At 44.2% G+C, this 22969-nt stretch overlaps 1 pseudogene; it reads right to left on the reverse strand.

Moving 5' to 3' along the window:
* Window positions 1-319: 319 nt before the first annotated feature.
* LOC116587592 lies at window positions 320-18068 on the reverse strand (annotated as a pseudogene).
* Window positions 18069-22969: the final 4901 nt, after the last annotated feature.

The following is a 22969-nucleotide window of genomic DNA, read 5'->3' on the forward strand; positions in this document are numbered from 1 at the left end:
CATTATCTCTGTAATCACAGGACAAAGACAAGAGACCAAGAGACTTTTCTAGATGTATGGAATCTCAAGATTTACTCTCATTCACATGGTCTTTACACATTTAAGGTATGGAAACAAATCCATTTTCCAGTTTCATCTTTTCTTGGTAAGGGGCTCAAGACTTTACAACTGTTTTCTAGTTCCTTTTCACCCAAGACATGACAGAGACCAGTTCTACTTAATAGAGACGATGTACACTGCAACATTAAATTTGGGTGCCTTCTAGGTAACCCAGCCTTTACCAACAGTTTGATTCATTCTTTTTGAGGATTTATCAAACACCATATTCTTAATCAAGACCCCAACCTTCCTACTGCAATAATTAGCACAATTTACACTATTTTATCTCTTTATCTCCTTGAATACTCATGGTATCTTTAATCTTGGAGGACCAATACAAAGATAATAAATAGCACGTAGTCTATATCTTTACTGAACTCCTAATGACTACTACATCTTCACACTGTAAATCAGACCTGTTGTAGAAGAATTAAGTCACAATTTGAGAGTCACATCTATAAAAACCTGCACTGGTAATAAATAAAATAAAGGTGGATCTTAACGATCAATGAATCAGGCCTCCCAATATTTCAGGTGAGCGAATTAAGGCAAGAAGAGGTAAAGTGACTTACTCTAAAGCAAGTAATAGACCTGGTTGGTCAGAGAGCTGAGATTCGAACCCAGGACCTCTAAACCCCAGACATGTGCTCTTCCCACTAAATCAAGTGGCCACTCTAGTGAACAATTTTCATGATCCTCCTTCTGTTTCCCTGGGGAGGGTCTCCACAGTCACCAGATCCTCAAGGCATTCAGAGGGTGAAAGATGCAAGATTTTTCATGTTGAATAGAGGAGTTTTGTCTAAAGGTTTTCCTACACTCAGTATGTATATTTGCTTTCTCTCCACTATGAACTTTCTGGTGTTTTGTAAGATACATGCTCTGGCTGAAGGGTTTTCCACATTCATTACGTTTGTGGAGTTTCTCTTCGGTATGCGTTTTCTGATGTTTTTTAAGGTCTGTCCTCTGGCTGAAGGCTCTCCCACATTTACTGCACTCATAAGGTTTCTCTCCAGTATGAATGATTTGATGTCAAATAAGGCCTAAGCAGTAACTAAAGGCTTTTCCACATTCACTGCATGTGTAGGATTTTTCACTGGAATGAGTTTTCTGGTGATTTGTAAGGTTTCTACTCTGAAGCCTTTTCCACATGTTACATTCATAGGGCTTCTCTCCAGTGTGCGTTCTCTGATGCTGAATAAGTGTTGACCTATCACTAAAGGCTTTTCCACAGTCCTTGCATTTATAGGGCTTCTCTCCTGTATGAATTCTTTTATTTTGAATAAGAGACAAACAGAAACCGAAAGCTTTCCCACAATCACTGCAGTCATACAGCTTCTCTCCCGTGTGAGTTCTCTGGCGCTGAATATGCCCTGAGCGACCCCTGAACATTTTCTCACATTCATTACATTTGTAGGGTTTTTCTCTGGTATGAATCCTCATGTGTCATGTAAGGAATGAACTCTGGGTGAAAATTTTCTCACATTCCTTACATTTATATGGTTCATCACCTGTAAGCCTTCTCTGATGTTGAGTAAGGTATGCATCTCTACTAAAGGCTTCTCCACAATCCTTACGTTCATAGGGCGTCTCTCCAGTATGAGTTCTCTGATGTCGAATACGAGCTGAATAATTTCTAAAGGCTTTTCCACATTCACTACACTCATAGGGCTTCTCTCCAATGTGAGTTCTCTGATGCTGAATAAGGGCTGACTGATCACTGAAGGCTTTCCCGCATTCACCACATTTGTATCGTTTCTCTCCAGTATGCATTCTCTGATGTTGAATGAGGTCTGAGCAGTAACTGAAAGCTTTCCCACAGTCATTACATTCATAGGGCTTTTCTCCTGTATGAATTCTCTGATGTTGGGTATGATGTGCACTCTGACTGAAGGTTTTACCACAGTCACTGCATTCATAAGGCTTCTCTCCAGTATGAATTCTCTGATGCAGAGTAAGACGGGTGCTCTGGCTAAAAGCCTTTCCATATTCCAAACACTTATAAGGCTTCTCACCAGTGTGAATTCTTTGGTGCTGAGTTAGGTATGTGCTACGACTGAATGTGTTGTCACATTCAGGACATTCATACAGTCTGTCCCCACTGTGAATCCTCTGATGTTGAACAAGTATGGAGCAGTAACTGAAGGCCTTCCCACATTCATTGCACTCGTAGGGCCTTTCTCCTGTATGAGTCTTCTGATGGTTTGTTAGGTGGGACCTCTGGTTAAATCCCTTTCCACACACATTACATTTATAGGGTCACTCTCCAGTGTGAGTTCTTTCATGTTGAACAAGAGCAGTGTGGTCTCTGAAGGTTTTCCCACATCTACCACATCCGCAAGGTTTCTTTCCATCACACTTCCTTTGTATAATTAAGTCTGAGTTTTGTTTGAAGATTTTTCCATGTGTACTAGGTTCATGAAAACACTCTTCTATAGGATCACTCTGCTCTGAAACTACTGACTGTATAGTGAAAATGCTTCCAAATTCATTAGATGCTGTATCTCTTTCTTTGGCAGGTTCCATACAGGTGACTTTTATTTTGTCCCAGATACTTCTCCTGGTTTAAGTGTTGATTCTTACACTGTTGTCTAGACTTCCAGGTATCTCCCAGTAGAGAAGTTCTTCTGTGTTTACTCCTTGGGATGGGCCATCTTTGAAAATGTCCTGCTGCTCTACTTTTGATTTCTTGGCTTTAGGTCCAGATGTGCCATCTAAAAGACATAAAAATACAAATCTGCTATGTGTTCAATGCTGAAAGAAAAGAAACCATTCTATGAGGAATGGGGTAATGAAATTGTAAATACTGAGAACATACAACACTGGGGATATAAATGTAACCTAGTAATCTAAGGAGGGGTTAGCTGGAAATGCCCGTGGTGTGAAAGGGTCTGTCTGATTTAAAACAAAGTAATCAAAGAGAATGGAACAAACACTGTCAGGTGAGAAGGTGATTTGGGAAAAGGCTTAACTGTAGAGATTAGAAAAGAGAAAAACATGAAGATGAGCAGGTATTTAGAAAGGAAAACCTTTATCAAAGAGAAATGGCTTTCATGAAGTCTTCTGTGAGAAAACTTACTTCATCAACATTTAAACTATTATCCTAAAGCTTTAAAAAATCTTTTCTTTTGGGGGTATCTGGCTAGCTCAGTCAGTGGAATGTACAACTCTTGATCTCAGGGTTGTGATTCAAGCCCCACACTGGGCATAGAGATTATATAAAAATAAAATCTTAAGAGACCCAAACTTTTCTTTTAAATTTGGTTTCTTGACTTACACAAAGCAATACGTTTACCAACTTCCTCTTTGTTGAATAACTGCTGCTGATTTTGTTGCTTTATAGTTAATGTAAGAAGTGCAGAAACTAGGTCTAAAAAAAAGAAAAGGTTGAAAAGGGAAAATATTACTTTTTTTAAATGAAAAATAATTCTAATGGCTTTCCAATGACGTTTCTTTTTTACTTTCAGTCATGGACAGAAAAGATAAGAAACATTAAGCATAGAGGGCAGGCAAAGGAGAGATGACCCTTCTTTTTATGTATCAGCATACCTGGAAGTTGTCTTTAACTATGGGTTCATACTTTTTTTTTTTTTTAAGATTTTTATTTACTTATTACTTGTCAGACAAAGAGAGAGAGAGAGAGAGCGACCACAGGCAGACAGAATGGCAGGCAGAGGCAGGGGGAGAAGCAGGCTCCCTGCCAAGCAAGATGTGGGACTCGATCCCAGGATGCTGGGATCATGACCTGAGCCGAAGGCTGCCGCCCAACCAACTGAGCCACGTAGGCATCCCTATGGGTTCATACTTAAGAGTGAGTCACTCACATGCTGATTGAAAGTTAAGTGTTCGGGTGGAAGGACATGATACACAATGGGTTTCACTGCAGGATTGCTGGGCAGGGACCTGGCTGTTTTAATAGATGACCCTGAAATGTTGGCACCTACAGCATTTTATTTGGGGCCGATTAGTCTCCCCAAAATGAAATATTCAGACCTTGTACTTAGGGAGGAGGGGGTGGGGATGTGGAAGCCTGACTGCCCATCTTCCGAGTTAACTGAAAAGAAGAACTGGATGAGTAGATTTTTTTGAAAGATTTTACTTATTTATTTATTTAGAGTGAGCACTGCAGGAGGAGGGCCAGAGGGAGAGAGGATCTCAAGCAGACTCCACGCTGCGCATAGAGCCTGATGTGGGGCTCGATCTCATGACCCTGAGATCATGACCTGAGCCAAAACCAAGAATCGGCCTCTTCATCGACTGAGCCCCCCCGGGTGCCTCAGGAAGCAAATTTTTGCTTAAACTTGTTTTCAGTGCAAACCCTAGATCATAGCATGAAATAAGCAAGCATTAAGCACGAGGAATTAATAATTTTAACATTCGACATTCATTTCTCATTCACTAGTTTATTATTGCTTCTCCTGCCCCCAAAGCCTTTCTTGCCTTCCTTATTCTGCCCTTCTAATTCTTTTTTTTTAAAGATTTTTATTTATTTATTTGATAGAGAGAGATCACAAGTAGGCAGAGAGGCAGGCAGAGAGAGAGGGGGAAGCAGGCTCCCCACTGAGCAGGGAGCCCGACGTGGGGCTCGATCCCAGGACCCTGAGATCATGACCTGAGCTGAAGGCAGAGGCTTAAACCATTGAGCCACCCAGGTGCCCCATGCCCTTCTAATTCTTGACCGTATCTCAGAGTCCCACTAAAATTACACTAGTCCCATGACATTCCTAACTCTCATTTTCCTGGTCTCCCATAGTATTTACTGTACTGTTTTAACTTCTAATTCTAGTCTTTAAAAGCAGTGCCTTACACTGTTTACCCATTATGTCATGTGTGCCTATGTGTGTCTCCAGAGTTGGCATTCCATGTCTTGGAGGAAGGAAACGTGAATGACTCATGTGGGTGTGGGGTTAATACTTAGTGAGTTTATGCCAAGCCAACTCACCGTATTGGCATGGTTAATCCTCCTAACAGCCCAGAGGTGGAAACAGAATCTTCATTTCGGGAGAGGTTCAGGGTGTTGAAGTCACATGCCTCAAGTTACAAGCTGGAGTTCCAGAGTCCAGGCTTCAGCTCCACTGGCCCGGGAAAAATAAGGTCAGATGATAACAATTAAAGACACAGAAAATCCCGAGTTTTAATCACCAGCCTTCGACTGACCATCTGTGTGACATGAGGGGAAGCCCCCCATTTGGCCTCTTTCCAATCCTCAATACCACTTATAGCGCGATTTTCCCCCCCAAATACTTATTTTGTTCTCATACTTTCCCGATACAGGTCCTTAACGTTTTGATCCATGCCTACCCAGCCTCACCGTTTGTCACTTACACGTGCCTTACATCCCACCACACCGGGTTTACTTCCTAGTCATTTATCACACTTCTCATGTCTCCCGGCACATGCTGACCTTTTATCTAGAACTCCCCGTCTACCACCTGCTGATAGCTGAGCTAATTCCTGCTCACTCTTCAGGATTCAGTTCGAACATCACCCACTTTAAGCTCCTTATCTATATTCTCATCACCTCTATAATAATAAAATAATTGTTCCTATAAATAATAACAGCTAATATTAAATAAATGCTTGTCATGCTTAGAATCATCACTGTTCTAAGTACTTTACACATATTTAATCACTAATCCCTACTGGAACTCCAGCAGGTAGAAGCTATTATTATCTTCATTTTATGAGTGAGGAAGAGGGACATAAAATTGTACAGTCCCATGCGGTAACCTCCAGCCCCATGCGGCTGCTGCGCACTAGAAATATGCCTACACCAAACTGAGGTGTGCTGCGAGTGTAAAATACACACCAGATTTTGAAGAGTCAAGAAAGAAAGGGCAAATATATCAGTAATAGGTTTTATATTGATTAATCATTAAAATGTTTTAGGCATCTGAGAGTCAATCAAAGATATTCTTAAAATTAATTGTACCTCTTTTTCATTAGTTTTCTTAAGCTTGACTACCAGAAAATTTAAAATTACACATGAGGGTTGGATTTTATTTCTACTGGTCAGTGCTGGCTTCAAGAGATTAAGACATTCGTGCAAGGCTGCAGAGCCAGTATGTGACAGAGCCAGGATTAAACCCAGCCTCAGAGCCCCTCTTCACCACTGCTCCCATGCTGTGTCTGCATTTACCCATCACAGCACTCACCAGTGTCTTTACTAACCTCTGACCTTCTGGAAATTAGAGACTAAAGTCTTTAACCTCTGAGCCCTCAACTCCTGGCACAGTATCTCACGCACAGAATATGCCTGATGAATGTCTGGTGAGTGGACAGATGCTGGTGGTTTTCTTATGAGAATGCCACAATGACAGCAGGGGTTTTTTAAAAATTTTTTTTAAAGATTTATTCATTTATTTTAGAGAGAGAAAAAGAGAGAGAGTAGAGGGAGGGGCAGAGGGAGAGAATCTTCACGCAGGTTCCCCACTGAGTACAGAGCCCAACATAGGGCTCAATCCCATGACCCAAGAGATCACAACCTGAGCTGAAACCAAGAGTCCAATGCCCAACTGACTGAGCCACCCAGGTGCCCTGACAGGAGTTTTTGAAGATTAGTCTGGCCAGTGTTTTTTTTTTTTTTTTTTTAAGAGTTTATTTGTTTATTTGACAGAGAGAGATCACAAGTAGGCAGAGAGGCAGGCAGAGAGAGATGGGGAAGCAGGCTCCCTGCCAAGCAGAGAGCCCAATGTGGGGCTCAATCCCAGGACCGTGAGATCATGACCTGAGCCGAAGGCAGAGGCTTGACCCACTGAGCCACCCAGGCACCCCAGTTTTTTTTTTTTCAACTAAACCCTGGAAATTGCTTAAAGAAAAAAGGTGAGATAAAGCCACCACTCTAATATTTAGAACAGTAAGTGATAGTATCTACTTTTCAAATAATTACAGGCATAAAAGCTAAGAGGGATATTCAACCTGTAAACCAAAACAACCCCTGAGGAGACAATTCTTCACAGATACCTATTACTAAGAGGCACAAACGGAAACTGTGGAGAGCCATCCAGCAGATGCAAGGAGTCACGTAGACGAAAATGCCTAAAGATTGAGGAAGTGAGAATGATTGGCTAGGTAGGGTATGGGTGCGCTCGTGGCTGATGCATGAACAGCACCAGGAGCCAAGAGAGAAATGCATGATTACTGCTTGAGAACAATAGAGCCCTCTGTGGTTACATAAGGGTTCACGAGGAGACTGCGTGCACGGGGCAATGATTGGATAGTTGGGCTGGACCGCCTACATGTATATATTGCCAGAACTTGCTTGAGAGAGTAGTAGAAGTAGAAGTAGAAGTAGAAGTAGTAGTAGTAGTAGTAGTAGAGACGCTAATAGAAACCCTAATAAAGAAGTTTGCTCCTCATCACGTTTGCGGGTCGTTCTTGCTGGCGAGAGCGACAACTGGTGCCGAAACCCGGGAAACTGTCCGCATCGCAAAACGGAGATTGAGATAGAGCAACGATAAGGTAAGGAGTGCACCTATTTCTGTCTAGTGAGTGACAGGGAAAGTTCCTAGGATTAGGACGATACAAGTGAAAGTTCCCTCGGCAGGGACGATACAAATTAAAGTTCCCTCGGCAGGGACGATACAAGTAAAAGTTCCCTCGGCAGGGACGATACAAATAAAAGTTTCCTCGGGATGGGGAACGATCTTAGTAGACGTAGAATGGAAGATCCCCTAAAAGACGTTCTCAAGATGAACGGTACCCCCTTAAAGGCAAAAACGGCCCGAGCCTTTTTAAAAGAAGTAGCAGAGATTGCCCCCTGGTTTATAGAAGAAGGGCTCCTAAATTTGCCACAATGGAAACACCTGAGCGAGGATTTAAAACGCTGCCCCTCTACATCCCCGGGGACTCTCGCCGTGTGGTCCCTGGTGAAAGTATGTTTGCAATCCCCCCGAGAGCCCCTGCAGCGAGCAGTACTACAGGGAGGGGAAGTTTTTTTGCAAGTAAAAGAAGAATCCCATAAGGGCTCCTCCCGAGACTCTGACTCCAAAAGCGAAAGCTCAAAAGGGATGTCAGAAAGCGAATTGCAGGAGCTAGGAAAGATAGAGGCAAACAACAAGAAGGAGGAATCTCCCGGTCTCCAGACAGACTTGGAAGCCATGAGGCAACGACTTGAGGATAAAGAGGCGAAATTGCAAAAGGTATTAGGAGAGTTAAGAGTGCAGGGAGAAGTAATGGCGCAGCTGAGAGCAGGGGCGGAAGCCGCAGTTGTGGCGCAATCGAAATTAAAAACGAAAGTTACGCCGCTTCCGCATTTTAGCTCCACAGCGCCACCCCATGAGTGGCCCCCGCCTTATAAGCCCAGCTGCACCAAGACGTACTATTGTTCGGGCTGCGCCGCGGAGAATTAAAGAGAGGTCCTTGGCCCGGGAAAAGGTTTTTTTCCAATGTTAGAAGATCAGAATCATCAGAGGTACCACCAGCCACTAGATTTTAAGTTGGTGAAGCAGCTGAAGGAGACAGTTAGCGGCTATGGGCCCCAGGCAGCCTTTACGGTCTCCCTTGTGGAGTCGCTGGGAGCACTCTACCTCGCTCCCGAGGATTGAGCCAACTTGACCAGGGCGATATTAAGTGAAGGACAATATCTAAAATAAAAAATCCAAAATCAGGACAATTGTCTGGACACGGCACGGAGAAATACAGCCGCAGGTAACCCGCAATGGAATTTGGAAATGCTGACGGGCACGAGGCCATACCTCGGGGCCCAAATGCAGAGTACATACCCCCCTGCGGTGTATCAACAAATAGCCACGGCGACCCTCAGGGCTTGGAAGACTCTGAGAGAAGCAGGAGACTTGCAAGGCCAATTATCCAAACCCGACCCGATGCTTAGATGGCACCGAGGTTCCCTTTGTGTTTTCCCACAGGATGCGCCTGCTCCACTCTGGGTGCTGGAGTGGAACCTATGGAGGGTGCTGGTGATGGTAATGATAGCAACGATGAATGTCCTGCAGCCTGTTCCCATGAAGGCGGAGCCGGTTCAACTGTGGTCGAGAACAAGAGACTGCCCAGCTTCAAGCCCTTCTTCAAATGGCTCAGCATAGAGTGCAATCTTCTCACCCTAACTCATGTTTGTTACTGACGCTTAAAGCTTTGTGAGCTCTTTATTCTCTCACTTCCCTGACGCACGCATGGTATGTTGTAGTAACAATTGTAGGGGTACTAGTGGTAATTGTTCTTTTCATGTACCTCTTACCTTGTGCACTTAAAAATATACTCGCAGAAGTTTATAAGGTAAAAGCTATTGTACGTAACCACCAGTTAATCACTCGCAATAGGCTCAAAGTACCACCTTGAATGCCACTCAAGTATCTCTTGGCTCCGTCAGCAATTGGGTTAGTATGTCATAACAATCAGTCTCATTCCTCAAAACCTGGGCAGGCATAAGAGCCCTAATCATGTTGATGATTCTGGCTCAAGTACTCCTTCTAAAATGCATCTGTAGAATTGCGCGACAACAGCAGCTATAGCAACGGGCTTTGGTCTAAGCCATGATGGCTCTGGAGGTCGGGACCTCCCCCCAAATATGGCTTAGTATGCTGGATCGGTAGTCAAAGACGGGTAAGACTGATCCCACACCATAGCAACCTAAGACAGGGGCTCTTCGACCCGGGAGAGTACCCGATGATGGGTAAGCATGTGTGCTGAGGATTGGCAACCTAAGACAGACACGATCCCTGCCATGTAAACAAATAAAAAAGGGGGAGCTGTGGAGAGCCATCCAGCAGATGCAAGGAGTCACGTAGACGAAAATGCCTAAAGATTGAGGAAGTGAGAATGATTGGCTAGGTAGGGTATGGGTGCGCTCGTGGCTGATGCATGAACAGCACCAGGAGCCAAGAGAGAAATGCATGATTACTGCTTGAGAACAATAGAGCCCTCTGTGGTTACATAAGGGTTCACGAGGAGACTGCGTGCACGGGGCAATGATTGGATAGTTGGGCTGGACCGCCTACATGTATATATTGCCAGAACTTGCTTGAGAGAGTAGTAAAAGTAAAAGTAGAAGTAGAAGTAGTAGTAGTAGTAGTAGTAGAGACGCTAATAAAAACCCTAATAAAAAAGTTTGCTCCTCATCACGTTTGCGGGTCGTTCTTGCTGGCGAGAGCGACAGGAAACCATGAAAGGAACCCGTGGAGTAGTCAGAAAATTAGCTGAATCAGAGCTTCGCACTGTCACGCACAGCCTGAGAAGATGGCTTCATGAAGGACAGCGAATTCTATCGATTTTTTCTGAGAAGATAAAAGGGGGTTAAGGAAAGGCCATCAGATTCTTCTTGAAGGAAAGGAGTAATGTCCTTTATAAGCATATTTACAGTACAGTAGTGAGAGACAAACACAAATTATAGAGCACAGATAGGGCAGGGATGCTGGATTTAGGACACTGGGGATTTACAGCTCCTACGATCACTGTGGCAAGCACGCTCACGGATGAAGTAGACAACATGCAAGAATAGGTGGCCAACGTAAGGAGAATCAAAAAAAAAAAAAGCTAGAGATTTATTTTTAAGGTTTATTTATTTATTTGAGAGACAGAGCATGAGCAAGGGGAGGAGCAGAGGGAGAGACTCTCAAGCAGACTTGGCATTCAGCGGGGAGTTGGATGCGAGGCTTGATCTCAAGACTGAAAACCAAGAGCCGAAATCAAGAGTCAGACGCTCAACCAAATGGGCCACCCAGGCGCCCCCTAGAGATTTAAAAAAAACTGTAACAGGAATGAAGAATGCCTCTGATGAACTCATTAGTAGATGGGACACAGTCTCCTCTCCAAGAGGATACATCACTAGAACTTTCGGAAACTGAAAAGCAAAGAGCATAAAGACTGAAAAGAAAAAAAGTTTAAGAACAGACACTTGTGAACATTGTCCTACGTATGTCTTCATCTGTCTGTTCATCTGTAATCTTTATCACATCCTTGAAATTACACTAAACCTGCCAACATATGTGTTTCCCTGGGTCCTGAGAGCTGTTCTAGCAAATGATGGAATCCAAGGGGGGAGGTCATAGGACCCTCCAATTTGTTGCCAAATCAGATAGAGGTTGTGGGCGATCACATACTTGTGATTGGCATCTGGGCTAGGGGCCGTCTTGTGGAGACTGAGCACTTACCCTGCAGAGTCTTTGATAACTCCGATTAGTGTCAAAACTGAAGTGAATTTTAAAATGCTCAGTTGGCATCAAAGAAAAGTGCTTGGTGTAGGTAAAAAAATCCCCCACATTTGTGTCAGAACTGTCGTGGGTGGGTCGTGTGAGAGTTGGGAGAAAACCAGGAGTGTGTTTGTTAAATGAAGTTGGACCTACATCCTATGTGTCTCTACTGTCCGAAGAGACTGCCATTACCAGTTTGTATCACAGGAAAAAATCTTTTCCTGGGCTGCAACACTCATCACAAACAGGACTGAGTTGGCCAGTACTGCTGCTCAGCACTGTATTGTCAGTGTTTAGCACAGTGTTCAGTCAATATATGTAGAAAGAATAAAAGTTCATTAATTCAGTCATTCAGTCATTTACTTAAAACAGAGATATCCTAAACATGCTTGTTTTTTGTTTTTTTAAAGATTTTATTTATTTGACAGACAGAAATCACAAGTAGGCAGAGAGGCAAGCAGAGAGAGAGAGGGGGAAGCAGGCTCCCCACTGAGCAGAGAGCCCTATGTGGGGCTCGATCCCAGGACCCTAGGATCATGACTTGAGCCAAAGGCAGAGGCTTTAACCCACTGAGCCACCCAGGCGCCCCTCTCTGGGTTTTTTTATGTGATTAAATTCTCCAGGATGAAGGGAAATGATACTGGATGGAAATTCTGGTCCCCCAAAAGAACTTAAGAGTCTTAGAAACAGTAAATATCTGGGTAAATTAAAATGTATTTTTAGGAGTTTGTTTTTATTTTTTTAATTTAATTTATCATATATGTGACCATTTAAAGGAAAAATCATAACCCAATTGCCTTGTACAATTAAAAACATATGTACAAGTAATACAGGAAACAACTAGAAAAAAAGAATGGGGTGTGGTAATGGAAACTATATGGTTGTAAGTTTTCAAATTTGTATTTATTTATTTAAGATTTATTTATGTATTGGGACGCCTGGGTGGCTCAGTTGGTTGGGCGGCTGCCTTCGGCTCAGGTCATGATCCTAGGGTCCTGGGATAGAGTCCCACATCGGGCTCCTTGCTCAGCAGGGAGCCTGCTTCTCCCTCTGCCTCTGCCTGCCTCTCTGTCTGCCTGTGCTTGCTCGCTCTCTCTCCCTCTATCACTGGCAAATAAATAAATAAATAATCTTAAAAAAATAAAAATTTTAAAAAAAAGATTTATTTATGTATTTTAGAGAGAGAGAGCGCAAGTGGGAGGGGCAGAGAGAGAGGGAGAATCTCAAGCAGAGCCCAGAACCCCATGCAGCACTTAGGCTCATGACTCTAAGATCATGACCTGAGCCCAAACCAAGAGTTGAACGCTCGACTAACTGAGCCCCCCAGGTGCCCCTAAGGTTTCATACTTTAATGTGAAGGGACATCACAGAAGCCTGTGAAGATACTGTAATCCCTACAGGAACTACTAAAAATAATAATGGAAAGGAGCACAGCTAAAAGCTAATAGGAAAATTTAAAACAAATATTTAAAAGTATTTAAGTAGTCTGTGAAACAGAAGGAAAAGAAAATCAGTGGAAAACAAGGCGACAAACACAAAGCAAATAATAAAACGGTGAGACAAATCCAAACATATCAGTAATTACTAATGTAATTCAGTCTAAACCAGTGGCCAACAATTTATGGCGCCCAGGGTCAATCTGGCCCAATGCCTGTTTTAGAAAATAAGGTCTTACTGGATCATAGCTGCACCCGTTCATTTATGTACTGTCGACTGCTGCTTTCCCTCTCGTTACTCTTTTTACAACTCTTTACAAACTAAATGGCCCGTGAAGTCTGAAATATTTCCCATTTGGCTCTTAAAGAAAAAACAGTCCAATCCTCATCTAAGCCCCTGATTAAAAGGCAGAGATCATTAGAATAGATAAGACAAACTCTATGCTTTCACAAGAGACATATTTCATATATGAAGACACGGGACAAGGGTAAATGGTTAGAGACAGGTTTACCATGTACACTGTAGATTTCAAGACAGAATATTATCAGAGCTGAAGAAGGACATTTTTTAATTTTCAACAGCCATCTCTCAGCAATTGACCAATGGCAGTTAAAAAAAAAAAAACAGTAAAAACAGAAGATCCGAATTACACTCTCGAACACCTTGACCTGTCTGATACTTAGTATACGACATCCAACTGCTGGATTCACAATTCTCTATGTCCACATGGCACAGTCCCCAGGACAGACCAGATGTTAGGCCAAAACAATTTTCAGTAAATTTAAAAAGATAGGAATCAGTGTCCGAGCTAAGTCCCGCGGTCCAATAACTCAACAAACCGAATCCAGAAACAACCACAGAAGGAAGTTTGGAAGTGAATCCTCCCCTGCTTGAGCCTTCAGATATGATCACAGACCCGGCTGATACCTTGACTGCACAGCCTTTTGCAAAAGACCCTGAGATAGAGGATCCAGTTAAGCCGTGTTCAGATTCCTGGCCCTGGGGTAATAAATTCGTGTTGTTTTAAGCCTGCTAAGTTTTCGGGGCGATTCATTACATAGCAATGGATAACTAAGACATCCAACATCCAACAGACTGCCTTGAGAGTTTCCAGGCAGTGGCACAGAGTTAGGGAATCCGTACATAAGAACTGATCGGATGGGGATCATGTGGCTGGAGTTTGCAGAACAGAGTACTAAGAAAGGAGACACATGTAGAGAGAACTCTGGAGATCTGCAGAGGGTTCCCCTTGTTAGCAAGACACAGATCACCACATGCCTATGAGGAAACTACTCAAGGCCAGGAAAAGAACTACTTACCAGTATATTAGTGGTAACAGTGCTTAGAGCTCAAACACGGCCCATTCTGACAGTCATACTAGAAAACTGCATGTTACATGAAACACTGGGTAGAAATCACAGAACAGTCATGTTATATGAAGGGATAAATAGCTCCTGGCTGAGAACTGCTTTGGTCCCACTTAACAAATTTTTTTTTTAAGATTTTATTTATTTGTTAGAGAGAGAGAGAGCGCACAAGCACAGGCAGACAGAGTGGCAGGCTAGAGGCAGAGGGAGAAGCAGGCTCCTTGCTCAGCAGGGAGCCTGATGTGGGACTCATCCCAGGACGATCCCAGGATCATGACCTGAGCCGAAGGCAGCCGCTTAACCAATTGAGCCACCCAGGCGTCCCCCACTTAACAAATCTTAAAAGCAAGTGTTTCCAAGAAACTTAATTGCATCCCAGATAAAAGCTCATAAATATTTTTAGGAACACAAAAATACCTAGCACCCAAAAAGATAAAATTCGTGCTGTCTGGCATCCAAAGATTACTGGGGGGAAAAAAAGAAAAAAAGACTGAAAAAGAATCAGTCAATAAGAACCAATCTGAAAAAGCACGTGAGAATTATAATCGATAGAGTTACATTCCACATGTCCAAAATAAGTAGAGAATAGCGGGCAAAATTTTTAAAAAAGGCTCAAAATGAACTCAGAGATAAAGACTAAAATGATCAAGATGGAAAAGGCACTGGTGGGTGTAAGGGCCTGCCCCTCCCAGAGGAACTTACTTGTAAACCCCGGATGTAGGGGCGGGGTAGGCCAGATGAAGACATCCAATCAGTGGGGCGCGCGTATAGCCACTAGGGTGAATTGAAATTCAATTGGCCACCTGTGTGTGGGTGAGGCTCAACCACCCCCATAAAGGTTGGTCTGCGAGGCTGTCGGGGGCAGAAGGAGAGCTGTCAGAGGAAGAAGGAGGAAGAAGGAGAGTCGGCGGGAGCAGAAGAGGAAGCAGGAGGAGGAGAGTCTGCGGAAGCTGAACTGTTAGAGCTCTCGTAAGAGCTGCTGTTGCTCTTCTCAGAGCTTTAAGAACCGCTGACGGCCCTGATGCCGGGAACCGGGCCCTGGGCAGCAGCGCTGTGGGGAACGGCCTAGCCGCCAGCAGCCTCGCCACCACAGAGGAGCGGCCCCGCCGCCAGTGCTTCGAGGGGCCTAGCTGGCCTGAGCCTTGGCCCCGCTCTGAGCGGTCTCGCCACCCAGAACTGTGCCGCCCCCTCCCTGTGAGGGGCCTCGTTGTAGCGGTGTGATTCCGGGGAGCGGCGCTGTCGGCGAGCGGCCTCCTTCTGGGAGCAGCTTCCTCTGGAGTGGCCTCTTGGGAGCAACTTGGACCAGGGGGAGTGGCCTCCTCTACAGAGCAGCCTCGTCAGGAGCGGGTGCCATGGGAGTGGCTTTGTCAGGGTCACCGTCATTTTTCGTAAGAGACAGCTGTGACCGACCGGTCAGTGAAATTTGATGCTTGGCGTGAAATAAAGTTGTTTGATTTTTGCTTTATATCAGTCTCATTCCTTTGATCACGGACCTTCATAGTGGGTTAATGGCAAATCAGACATTGCAAAGTAAAGATTGGTGAACTTGAAAACCAAAACAAAAACAAAAATCTAATCTTTTCAAAAGAATGAGTTATCAGTGAGTTGGGCGCAAATATTTGTGCAGTTGAAATATACAGATTGGGGGAATGGAGCAGGGAAAAAACACTTGAAGAAATAGTACTTAAAAACTAAAAGTTTGATGAAAACTCTAGACCTACAAACCCAAGAAGCCCAAAAAATTCTAAGCACAGAAACCTGGAGAAAACGGAATCAATGTATGTAATAATCAAATCAGTCTGAACTAGTGGCAAAATCTTAAAATCCGCCAAAGAGGAAAATGACCCATTACAAATAGAAGAACACAGACAACACATCAGAAACCAAGCAATCTAGAAGACTGGAGCAACCTCTTTAAAGCACTTATAGAAAGAAAAAAAATGTCACCTCAGAATTTTATAGAGAGGAAATACCTCTCAAAAATGAAAATAAAATGTGCACCTGGGTGGCTCAGTTGGTTAAGGTCTGCCTTCAGCTCGGGTCACGATCCTAGGATTCTGGGATCGAGTCCTGGGTTGGGCTCCCTGTGTGTCTCTCTCCCTCTGCAGTACCCAATACATAAAACCTTTTTTTTTTTTTTTTTTAAATAACTAACTGGTCTGAGCTCATCACAGAATAAATCTCAAACCAGCACTTAAGTTCAAACCAGTTTGCTTTTCAAAACCCGGCTGAATGAAAACTTACGTTCACGGGAAAACCTATACATGAGCATTTGGAGCAGAACAACTCATAATGACCCCAAACTGGAAAAACGATCCAAATGTTCTTTAATGGGTGAACAGATTAAAACAACACCAAGAGTGGCATATCTGTTTAGGGGAATGTTACTGAGCAATAAGGAACTCACACAAAACAAAGCAATCTCCAAGGCATGGTGCTGAGCGACAGTTGCCAGTCCCAAAATGTTATACGTGTAAATTTCCGTGTATATGACAACCCGGAAAAGACAAACTAGAGAGATGGAACCAGTCCGTGGCTGTCCGCGGTTAAGAGTGGGAGAAAGGTGTGAATATAATAATAGAAGAGCAGGAGGCCGGTTTCTGGAGTCAACGAAACAGCTCTGCCTCCTGGTTGTGGCGGTGGTTGCCTATTCTCTACAGTTTAGAACTGTACACCCCTCTCCTACCAGTTTTACTGTCTGACACCTTTGAAACTAAACAGACCAGGCCCTTTTCATTAAGCCACGATGGATAAAAGGCTGGCGTGGGAGAAGGGGTCACAGTGAGTGACACAGGAGCGGCTCTCCTCCCAGTTCCCAGTTCCGTCTGTGCTCCCTACAGACCCACAGGCCAGGGGGCCTTCCTCCCACCTGCTCCTACAAATGTCCCTCCCTGCGCGCTCTGGAGGGAAGGGAAAGCTGCGCGTCCTCACAGCCCGGCTGCACCTCGGCCCCTGTTCTGTACACAGAAATGTTTTTGTGGTTTGTCTCATAGAACCGACCTCCTGGACTTGCAGGTACACAGGAAGGCTCAAGAATGCGGTTTGTGAGATTCGGGCTGTGTGAATAACCTTGGGAGTTACATGATCTGGCCTCCAGGTCGGAACTGGCCCTTCTGCTCCGAACACCAAGAGCTACAAATCTTGGCTCGCGTCCCCTCCTGCTCCAGGGAGGCCGGCCCTGCAGGGCGGCATCCAGGAGTGGGGGCAGACACACAGCCGGGCTCCTTGATGACTCAGAAACATGAGAACCTGGAAAGGCAGCTCGCTGCAAACTGCACGTCGGCGAACAAATGTTTCACTTCAGACCCCGTCACTCACCCTGTGAATGTGGCCCCTATGGTGACGGTGAGTCGAAGTCTCCGCCGAGGGAGGGACGCTTCGTCCAGGCCTCAGTCAGGACCGCAGGCCGGCCGTGTCCACCGGGCTTCCCTGGCCGATGCAGCTGCACGTGCGAGGACCCGATCCGATGTAACTGTCTTACCCTCCTTCACTGCTTTCTAGTGCTCCCATCTGTGTGCAGAACACCCCCGCGTCCCACCGGGTCACTGTCTCACCTCTCTCTCCCTGCAAAGTCGTCGCCGCCACCGCGGGGTGCTGCGGCTGCCGGGCCATCCCGCGGGCTCCGCAGCGGCGCCACCGCTGTCGGCTCCCCTAGTGGCCTTCCCTGCGGACACCCGCCTCCATGCGGCCTCTGGACCCCAGGCCGGACCCCGTCACGCTCCGGGAAACGCCGAGCGCCGGGCTCCGAGGCCGAGCATCCTCCGAGACGCACCGCAGACCCGCGGCCTGCAGGGGCGTCCGCACCCCGACCCCCGCACTGCTCGAGGACAATAGCAGCCGCCCCTGAGAATGTGACCCTTCGCCCCTTCCGACAGAGTAAGGCCCTGCGAAACTTCGGGACCTGCGAGGCCTGACCCACCGGCCCTGCGCTGGGTCACTAACTACCCGGTCCCGATCCCAATCCCGGAGGCTCTTGGCCGGGTGGGACCGGCTTCCGCGGGGACATTTCCAGCAACTTCTGCGGCAAGGCCGACTAGGGGAGGGGCGGGGCTAGGGTGGTCCACGTGACTCCAGCTGGGCGGGGCTTCGGGGCTTGGTTGGTCTTGGGCTCTAGGACGCCGCCGCAGCGTCTGCGGAAGGGCCTTGGTGTTGCAGCACTGACTTCTCTAGCCAGCAAAGGAGAAAGGCAGGTTCCTGCCATCTTTTCTCGTCATAAGTTCAAACACTAATGAAAGATCGGAGAGCCACAGGAAAATCAAACTCCTTTATTTCCGGAGAGCGAAAGACAGTGACTGTTAAACACGTAGAGGGTGCTAGGCACCTCTGCTAAGCACCTTCCATGTATTATTCCATTTGCAAAAGCAAAACTCGGTTGGGCCATAGACCAGACTCATATGACACAGATAGAGCCTGCTGCAAAGTTAACAGCAAATCGTTCTCCCAAAATCATACTGCAGCTGTAAAGTTTAACCAGCATCCTCTTTGAATAATTACTGCTTTCTTATCAATGCTATCTTTGCCTTGCTACTCCCACTTACAAAAAAAAATTTTTTTTTAAAGAGAAATCTTTGCTAAAATCAGAGACTGTCAGAAACTGTCTGACATCATTGTGAGGATAAGTAAATGTCCCACTCTTGGGAGGATCAGAGCCATCTTCAACGGAAACAATCTCTCTTCCCAGCTAGTTGTAGAGCTTCATGTACAGCATTTTCACACACAACGTGTCCCATTTATAGTAACCTTGAGATTTCAAAGACAGATCAGGACCCTGAGACTACTTTTTAATTCAGACCTGCTGGGGCTCCTGGGTGGCTCCATTGTTGTGCTATGGGCCCTACTACTTGCCCAAGATAGGGCACGCTTCAAGTTTCACAACTAGCAAATGGCAAAACTAGGATTAGAGTCTGTGTCTAATCCCAGTCCAGTTATTTTCCTACGCTACCTACTGTGGTATTTGTGTATGTATGTATGTGTGTATGTGTCTGTGTGTGTGTGTGTGTGTGTGAGAGAGAGAGAGAGAGAGAGAGATGTAGATTCTAGCTCATCTACCTGACCTTTTATAGCTTCAGTTATTTACCAATGACAATATCTCTGAGTTCCAAATACAGTCATATTTCAGATGGAAACTGTCAGATTGCATCCCTTGGTAAGGTATGGCCTTGATGCTAGTTGTTCATTCTGACAGTGACAAATGTGAGGGAAGGGGCCTAGCTCTGAGAAGCACATTGGTAGTTGGAAGAAGTCAGTACTGAGCAGAAAAGTGCAGTGCCTGGTGCTGAATTGAGTGCTTATGGTCTACATCTCCGACAATGTCCTCGGCTCTTGTTCCTTCCTAAATAGACAACCTGAGAAGCAACATCAGTGGATTTGTCTGATTGTCTCTCCACACTTCCTGAGACTTCTATCCTTATATCTAAGCAAGCCTCTCACAACCCTTTGGTTACCAATGGGCAGAACTCGGCATTCTCCTTTGGTGCATTTCCGAGATGATTCCTCTGTGGTTCCTTCCATAGGTTGTTAGGAAGATGAAATGTGTTATTGATGTGATGCTGCTAAGAACCCAGCCTGGCAAATGACACAGGGAGCCTCTCAAAGAAATTGGGAACAGTTACGAGCAAGTCAAACAGAACTCAGAATTAAACATGTAGAACATTAATGCTCCTCAATGAAAAACTGCCACAAAGATTCAAATAAAGTAAAATTGGAAAAAGACAGGCAATTCTATCTGGAAAAATTAAAAACTAGAAAATCATTGTCAAAATAAGCTGGGAAAGATTAAAGTCCATGATCTTCAATGATGCAGCAAGACAGGGAAATATATACATATATGGGGTGTATGATGAGTTTGCAGAGAGAAATAGATGCGTCTGAGCTTGAATGTGGATCCTGTAGATTCGCAAATCTAAATAGAGAGCTAGGATTACAAACTTCTCAGGAATGTATACATACTGTAAAGAAAAAATATATGACCTTAAAGAGAAATAATAGAAATTAATGGTCTATTTGCATAACATTTTTTCAAATATTTTTTGAAAGTATTTTAAGTATACAGGTGAATGACTGACAACTGTAGACACTTGAGTAACCACAGCCCCAGTCATGATACAGAACATGTCTGCCCCCCGCAGAAAGTTCCCCTGTGCTCCCTTGCAGGCAGTATCCCTGTGTACAACATTTTAATTATTTCCCATTAAGTAGATGAAACCAGAAATTTTTTTATTAAAAACATATTTGAATCGTTAATTCTATAATAAAAATTTACATACTACTTTGTTTGAAGTTATGTCTCTTGGCATTGGTTAACTTACTTTGCTTGATTTTGCAAACAAAAAATAGCCTTATTGACTTTTAGGTACTCAACCTGCCCCAGGGGCCAGTAGTTAGCATAGTACCAAGATCACCCTCATTTCATTAACCCATCAATGGACAGATTAAATGGAAGTTAATGGAAGTTTAAACCTGTGTTTTCCATATAATCTTACTAAATACTGACTTAAAGATTTAGACAAGTAACTTCTGTACACTGCCACTATTTCTGATCTCGATGTTCGGTTGTATTGTAACTGTTGCCATACAATTTAGAGTATATTTTAAATTGTATTTGAACTTACACTGATTAACAGCCAACTCAAACTAGATAAAAGTGAATTTGCGGGGAGAGGAATCAAGTTTCACAGTTTCATCGCGTTTTGGTCATTTCTGGTTTCTTCCTCCTCTGCTGTGGGATTTCTCAAGGGAACTTGGATTTACTATCATCTTATTTTCTGACCTAAGCCCAATCTACTAAAGTGAGGTGACCTCATTTAATATGGATAATTAGGTTCACTCATGAAGCATGATAACATAGTGCTCTTTTAAAAAGATTGTATTTATTTAATAGAGAGAGGATGCATGTGCACAAGTTGTGGGGGCGAGGGTCAGCTGGAGTGGGAAAAACAGACTTCCCAGTGGGCAGGGAGCCTGATGTGGGGCTCGATCCCAGGACCCCGAAATCACCATCCACTTCGAAGGCAGATGCCCAGCCGACTGAGCCACCCATGTGCTCCAGCATGGTGCTTTTAAAACCAAGTGCCAAGTAATAAGGAATAGGCTCAGAGGTATAGTATCTGCATGTCTTTCCGGATCCTCTACTTCTTCATTGGTATGTTCAGAGGCGAGAAAATAAACTTCAAAAAGTACATGTCTATATCCTGTAGAAATGTATTCTTATGAAACACATTCTTGAAAATCGTTCTCCTCCCATCTGTCTTTCCCCCTTGGAAAAAGTCTTGTGCTGTTGGGGATGAGGAAGTGAAGAGAAGCCTAGTGAGGAAGTGAACAGCTCTGTTGAAGGGTTCAGTTATTTCAAAGGTGTCCCTTTGCTTCTATCGGTCCTCTGGAATCCTCTCTGTCACCGCCGAGAGGGCTTACGTGATAGATACTTGGATTCTTAGCTTCTCTGTGTAGAACTTGTGGATATAGAATTTGGGGTGGTCTTCCAATGAAAACATTTTCTCCATCCTTATTTGGGAGGTTCTATTTCCATTTGAGGCACTATTCTTTTTTAAATTTTCATTATTAAAGTATAGCTGACATTCAAGGTTTTATTAGTCTCAGGGATACAACATAGTAATTCAATAATTCTATATATCACACAGTGCTCACTACCTTAAGAGAGGTTGCCAGCTGTCACCATACGACATTAGTACAGTATTTTTTACTATATTCCCTGTGTTGGACTTTTTATCTCCATGACTTACTGGTTTTATAGGGGAATTCCTGTTTTTTAAGGTTTCAGGAAGCTTCTGAAGATGAGGACATAAAAAGACTGACCAAAAATGTGTTAATGAAAGATAGAAGCATTACATGAAGTATCTGTAAGAAACACTGACAAAAAGTTGAAATATCAGAACCACACAATATCTGTCCTCATGTATCTTACAAAACTTACTTGGTAGTGTCTTGCGCACAGCATTAGCTTGCTGGCTTTTCATGTCAAGTGTCATGTCAAGTCTTAAACTTTCCTTGTATTCGAGTGAAGCCTTTGATCTCAGGGGATGACTGATGTTTACCTGAAGTCAATACATTTATCACATTCACAGAATTTCTAGGGAGTGTGAGTTATCCAATGCTGAAAAGGATTCTACTCTGGGGGTGTGACGCGAGCAAAACCCCTGCGTCCCGCCAGGAGGTCGCAACGTGTAAAGAAGAGATAGAGAGATGGATATGATGTAACTCACTTGATCTTTATTGGGACGAGGTCCGCACCACTATCGTGGTCGGGTCACGGTCCACTGATGTTGTCACGGAGAAGGAGATGTCACCTCACAATCTAGACAGAGAGGTCACCGCAGAAGTTGAGACTGAGAACCAGCGAGTGGTCGGCAACGAAACTGTCGGGGCGTCGGTAGCACCGGCGATGATGTTCTCGCGACAGGGAACTCGCTTCGCCTCAGTCCAACCTGATGCCTCTTTATATACTGTGCTAAGTCTCCTTCATAAGCACATTACATCACTTATTTTTCTCATGCTTACACACTACAAACACACACATGTTGAAAACATGTTTTGGTCTACGATATTTCGCATAAGTTAAAAATATTTACAACTTTTTACTCCGCGCTAATCTTATCACTACACGCATATGGTCTAGGCTTACTTGCTATGTGGTTAGTTTGCAATTTGTTCCTGTTTTTCATTTAGTAGGGGTTTGCACTTACTATATATTATTTATTTATTCATTTATTTATTACACTTTATTTATTAAAGGTTCGTACTCACTACAGCGTGCCGGGGTCGTGTGGTCACTCTTGGTTTCAGCTCATGATGTCAGGGTCCAAGGATCAGGCCACATCTGGCTCTGTGCCCAGCGTGAAGTCTGCTTGAGAGTCTCTCTCTCTCTCTCTGTTGTTCCTTCTCTCTCTTTCTAAAATAAATAAGTCT

This window comes from Mustela erminea, chromosome 4, assembly GCF_009829155.1.
Source record: "Mustela erminea isolate mMusErm1 chromosome 4, mMusErm1.Pri, whole genome shotgun sequence".
NCBI classification, from domain to species: domain Eukaryota; kingdom Metazoa; phylum Chordata; class Mammalia; order Carnivora; family Mustelidae; genus Mustela; species Mustela erminea.